Source organism: Lethenteron reissneri, unplaced genomic scaffold, assembly GCF_015708825.2.
Source record: "Lethenteron reissneri isolate LAM-NWPU_2019-01 unplaced genomic scaffold, ASM1570882v1 scaffold_1630, whole genome shotgun sequence".
NCBI lineage: Eukaryota > Metazoa > Chordata > Hyperoartia > Petromyzontiformes > Petromyzontidae > Lethenteron > Lethenteron reissneri.
The window spans coordinates 1,844,271-1,850,288 of NW_026891367.1; positions in this window are offsets into that span (position 1 = coordinate 1,844,271).

Below are 6,018 nucleotides of genomic sequence, written 5' to 3' on the forward strand. Positions count from 1 at the left end.
CCCTTCTATCTGGCAACAAAACTGACACCTTTTTACAAGGAGTCATGTTTGCATAGACCACAATACCTGCGGTCGTAATGCAAACAAAAAACACAACTCTGATAATGTATGTGCACTGTCCTTAAATTAAACACAATTGCATTTTAAAAAATTCAAATAAAACCCGAGTCAACTCACGTCATACACGCAATTTGTAATTGAATGAGCACGTTGCTTAATTAATTGGCCTCAGGTAAACACCTCAGGGTAATTAAACAGCTGACCTAATTAACGACTTCTTAATTGGCCCGCTACTAATTAACAGCTGACCTCATCAACGACTTCTTAATTGGCCCGCTACTAATTAACAGCTGGCCTAATTAACGACTCAATTTCGCGGGATTATTTCAACGAGAGATAATTAAAATATCGTAGTGAACGCGTTGAACTTTAACAAGCACGGGTTGAATCATCATCATTATTATTCTATTCCTGCGCATGAACTTTATTTGTCGAGATTTTTGTTTATTAATCTTGGAGCTTACTCACAACTCACCCTCACCACTCACCCTCACCACTCACCTCACCCTCACATCACCTCACCACTCTCTCACCACTCACCCTCACCACTCACCCTCACCACTCACCCTCACCACTAACCACTTCTCTCACCACTCACCCCTCACCCTAACACTCTCTCACCACTACCCACCACTCACCCTCACCACTCACCTCACCACTAACCACTCTCTCACCACTCACCCTCACCACTAACCACTCTCTCACCACTAACCCTCACCACTCACCCTCCCACTCACCTCACCACTCAACCCCTCACCCTCACCACTCACCACTCTCTCACCACTCACCCTCACCACTCACCCTCACCACTCACCCTCACCCACTCACCCTCACACTCACCACCACTCACCCTCACAACTCACCCCTCACCCTCACCACTCACCCTCACCACTCACCACTCTCTCACCACTCACCCTCACACCACTCACCCTCACCACTCACCACTCACCCTCACCACTCTCTCACCACTCACCCTCACCACTTCACCCTCAACCACTCACCCTCACCACTCACCCTCACTATTCACCCTCACCACTCACCCTCACCACTCTCACTCACCCTCACCACTCACCCTCACCACTCACCCTCACCACTCACCCTCACAACTCACCCTCACCACTCACCCTCACCACTCACCCTCACCACTCACCCTCACCACTCACCCTCACCACTCACCTCACCACTCACCCTCACCACTCACCCTCACCCTCACCACTCACCCTCACCACTCACCCTCACCACTCACCCTCACCACTCACCCTCACCACTCACCACTCTCTCACCACTCACCCTCACAATTCACCCTCACCACTCACCCTCACCACTCACCCTCACCACTCACCCTCACCACTCACCCCCCCTCACCCTCACCTCACCACTAACACCTCACACCACTCAGCCCTCACGCCTCACCACTTCACCCTCACCACTCACCCTCACCACTCACCCTCACCACTCACCCTCACCACTAACCACTCCTCTCACCACCCTCACCACTCACCCCACCCTTCAGCACTCACCCTCACCACTCTCTCACCACTCACCCTCACCACTCACCACCCACCCTCACAACAACCGCTCACCACTCACCCTCACCACCCACCCTCACCAATCACGCTCACCACTCACCACTCACCCTCACCACTAACCCCTCACCACTCCAATCGTCGCAGATGCAATTATTCCTTTAAATAGAGTGGGCTAGGGTGGTGGAGGGAGGTAGGGGAGGACCACCCACTACCTTCAGATACTTTCCCCGCAACTTCACGGCAGCGGGGCTCGCAAATGCTCATCAACAGGTCGCGGCGGTCGGCAGGCAACGCAGCAGCAGCTGTAAGTAGCAGCAGCAACAGCAAGCAGCAGTAACGCTGTAGCTACAAGCAGCAGCTGCCTAACAGCGTCTCGGCGCTCTGACTTGTGTAGCCGCAGTCCCCCTCTCGCTCCCTCGAGTCAACATGACGTCATCCGTCCCTACGCGCACGCGCTCATTGGCTACGGATGCCGCGTGTGGCGGTGACGTCATCACCGCAGTGGAGGAGTTCGCCGTTGGGCTTACGATGGGGGGCCCCAAAAAAAATGGAGGGGTGGCGGTGAGGGTTTGTTGTGTCCGTGACGTCAAACCCCCACGGCGGACCAATCGGGAGCGGAAAATTCTCGAGGGGCGTGGCCTCCACGGAGGAGGACCAATGAGACGCGCGTATCGATTTTCTCTGCACGTGACTTCGGGTCAGAGGTCACGTGGTGTTAATGGCGACGTCGAACTCTCCACACGTGACCTCCTCCACCTCGCCACGTGCAGCCACGGTGAGTGGTGGTGCAGTGGTTAGCGCACTGTGTGTGTGTGTGTGTGGGGAGTGGTGGTGCAGTGGTTAGCGCACTGTGTGTGTGGGGAGTGGTGGTGCAGTGGTTAGCGCACTGTGTGTGTGTGGGAGTGGTGGTGCAGTGGTTAGCGCACTGTGTGTGAGTGGTGGTGCAGTGGTTAGCGCACGGTGTGTGTGGGGGGAGTGGTGGTGCAGTGGTTAGCGCACTGTGTGTGTGGGGAGTGGTGGTGCACTGGTTAGCGCACTGTGTGTGAGTGAGTGGTGGTGCAGTGGTTAGCGCACTGTGTGTGTGTGGGGGAGTGGTGGTGCAGTGGTTAGCGCACTGTGTGAGTGGTGGTGCAGTGGTTAGCGCACTGTGTGTGAGTGTTGTTTTCCCCATCTGCCCCAGTTGCGCCGTATCTACTGAATGTGCGTTTGGAGTCTCAAGACCTCCTGGCGACGCTTTGCTGGGACCCCCGTTGAAGTGGCTCCTGTGGGGGGTGGAGGAGAGAGACCCCCACCTGTTGACCCTTCAAGCATCAACTCCACCACCACCACCAACTCAACGTTCCTGAATGTCACCTACAGAGTTCAGAGCAAACTGTGAGATGCTCACTCACTCACTCAGCCACTCACCCATTAAGTCACTCACTCACCAACCCACATCGCTCACCAACCAACCCACTCACTCACCAACCCACCTCACCAACCAACCCACTCACTCACCCCGCCAACCCACTCACTCAGCCACTCACTCACTCAGCCACTCACTCAGGCACTCACCCATTAATTCACTCACTCGTCAACCCACTCACGAACCCACTCACCCACCAACCCACTCACCCACTCACCCACTCACTCACCCACTCACTCACCGACCCACTTACTCACCAACCCACTCACCCACCCACTAACCCACTCACCACACTCACCAACCCACTCACTCACCAACCCACTCACTCACTCAGCCACTCACTCACCCACCAACCCACTCACCTACCAACCCACTCACTCACTCAGTCACTCACTCACTCAGCCACTCACTCAGCCACTCACTCATTAATTCACTCACTCACCAACCCACTCACTCACCCACCAACCCACTCACCCACCAACCCACTCACTCACTCACCAACCCACCCACCCACCAACCCACTCACCCACTCTCTCCTCACCACCCTCACCACTGCTCCCTGTGTCTCTGTCTGCGCAGCTTCAGACGCGCCCTCTGGCAGACCGTCTGTGCTGCCACCAAAGACACGTGCTGCGACGTCTCTTCAGCGCTGGACGATGCCGGTGGCCGCTATCTCCTCCGCGTGAGATTCTCCGTCTCGTCCTCACCACCGCTGTCCTCAGCCTGGGTCGCGCTTGAGGTCGTGCCCTTGAGGGAGAGTGAGTGTCACGAGATTGTGCATATGCCTACGTCTCTGTGTGTGTTTCTCTGTGTGTGTGTGTGTCTCTGTGTGTGTTCTCTGTGTATGTGTGTGTGTTTCTCTGTATATGTGTGTGTGTGTCTCTGTGTCTCTGTGTGTGTGTCTCTCTCTGTGTGTCTCTGTGTGTATCTGTGTGTGTCTCTGTGTGTGTGTGTTTCTGTGTGTGTGTGTCTCTGTGTGTGTCTCTGTGTCTCTGTGTGTGTGTGTCTCTGTGTGTGTCTGTGTGTGTCTCTGTGTATGTGTGTCTCTCTGTGTGTGTGTCTCTGTGTGTATCTGTGTGTGTCTCTGTGTGTGCCTCTCTCTGTGTGTGTGTCTTTGTGTTTGTGTCTGTGTGTGTGTGTCTCTCCGGTTGGAAACATTTAGGCTGGCCTGCCTACGATCCATCCTGGGTTTAACCAGGTTGGATTGTGTGAGGAGCTCACAAATCCTTGAAATATCTGGGCAAAGTCCCATCGGTGAGCTCCTCCGGAGACCATGTCTCTGTGTGTGTGTGTCTCTGTGTGTGTCTCTCTGTGTGTGTCTGTATGTGTGTGTGTCTCTCTGTGTCTGTCTCTCTCTCTGTGTCTCTGTGTGTGTGTGTTTCTCTGTGTGTGTGGGTGTCTGTGGGTTTCTGTATATGTCTGTGACTCTTTTTGCCTGTGAGTGTGTTTCGGCTCACAGGGGGAGATCATACAAACTCCACTCACTCACTCTGTAGAACAGGGGTAGATCATACAAACTACACTCACTCACTCTGTAGAACAGGGGTAGATCACACAAACTCCACTCACTCTGTAGGACAGGGGGAGATCATACAAACTCCACTCACTCACTCACTCTGCAGAACAGGGGGAGATCATACCAACTCCACTCACTCACTCTGTAGAACAGGGGGAGATCATACAAACTCCACTCACTCACTCTGTAGAACAGGGGGAGATCATACAAACTCCACTCACATCCTCACTCTGCAGAACAGGGGGAGATCATACAAACTCCACTCACTCACTCTGCAGAACAGGGGGAGATCACACAAACTCCACTCACTCACTCTGCAGAACAGGGTGAGATCATACAAACTACACTCACTCACATCTGCAGAACAGGGGAGATCATACAAACTTCCACTCACGCACTCTGCAGAACAAGGGGAGATCATACAAACTCCACTCACTCACTCTGCAGAACAGGGGGAGATCATCAAAACTCCACTCACTCACTCTGTAGAACAGGGGGTAGATCATACAACTACACTCCTCAATCTGCAGAACAGGGGAGATCATACAAACTACACTCACTCACTCTGTAGGACAGGGGGAGATCACACAAACTCCACTCACTCACTCTGTAGGACAGGGGGAGATCACACAAACTCCACCACATCTCTGCAGAACAGGGGGAGATCATACAAACTCCACTCACTCACTCTCTCTGTAGGACAGGGGGAGATCATACAAACTCCACTCACTCACTCTGTAGGACAGGGGGAGATCATACAATCTCCACTCACTCTGTAGGACAGGGGAGATCATACAATCTCCACTCACCCACTCCCCCACTCTCCCCCCACCACTCACCCCACTCTCCCCCCACTCTCCCCCACCACTCCCCCCACTCTCCCCCCACCACTTCCCCCCACTCCCCCCCCCACTCTCCCCCACCACTCCCCCCACTCTCCCCCCCACTTCCCCCCACTCTCCCCCCCCCCACTCTCCCCCCACCACTCCCCCCACTCTCCCCCCACCACTTCCCCCCACTCACCCCCCCCCCCCACTCTCCCCCCACCAATCTCCCCCCACCAATCTCCCCCCACCACTCCCCCCCACCTCTCCCCCCCCCCCCACTCTCCCCCACCACTCCCCCACTCTCCCCCCCACCACTTCCCCCCACTCTCCCCCCCCCCCTCTCCCCCCACCACTCCCCCCACTCCTCCCCCCACCACTTCCCCCCACTCTCCCCCCCCCCCACTCTCGCCCCCCCACCTCTCCCCCCACCACTTCCCCCCACTCTCCCCCCCCCCACTCTCCCCCCACCACTCCCCCCACTCTCCCCCCACCACCACTTCCCCCCACTCTCCCCCCCCCCCACTCTCCCCCCCCACCCCCCCACTCCCCCCACTCTCCCCCCACCACTCCCCCCACTCTCCCCCCCCCCACTCTCCCCCCACCACTCCCCCCACTCTCCCCCCACCACTTCCCCCCACTCTCCCCCCCCCCACTCTCCCCCCACCACTCCCCCCACTCTCC